This window comes from Octopus bimaculoides, chromosome 15 (genome assembly GCF_001194135.2).
Source record: "Octopus bimaculoides isolate UCB-OBI-ISO-001 chromosome 15, ASM119413v2, whole genome shotgun sequence".
Taxonomy (NCBI): domain Eukaryota; kingdom Metazoa; phylum Mollusca; class Cephalopoda; order Octopoda; family Octopodidae; genus Octopus; species Octopus bimaculoides.
The window spans coordinates 30211868-30212224 of record NC_068995.1 but is presented as its reverse complement, the minus strand read 5'-3'; positions in this window follow the sequence as shown (position 1 = coordinate 30212224).

Here is a 357-nt window from a genome sequence, read left to right as displayed (position 1 = left end):
TATATATATATATATATCTGCATGTGTGTGTGTGTGTGTGTGTGTGCGTGTGTGTGTGTAAATCGTTGGCGATTTTCTTCCTCCTTTCTAATGGACTTTCCTCTGTTTCTGAAGAAGAGCATTGCTCGAAACGTTAAACCATATTTATTTCCTTCTCTGAGCGTCTGGTAATACTTTACATGTACCACGTCCTCGCGTTGTTGTTTTTTGTATTTGTTCTTTTTGGGGATTTACTATGTGCATATCTATCTATCTATCTATCTATCTATCTATCTATCTATCTATCTATCTATCTATCTATCTATCTATCTATATATATATATATATGCCAGGAAACAACAGAGAACAGGCAACACG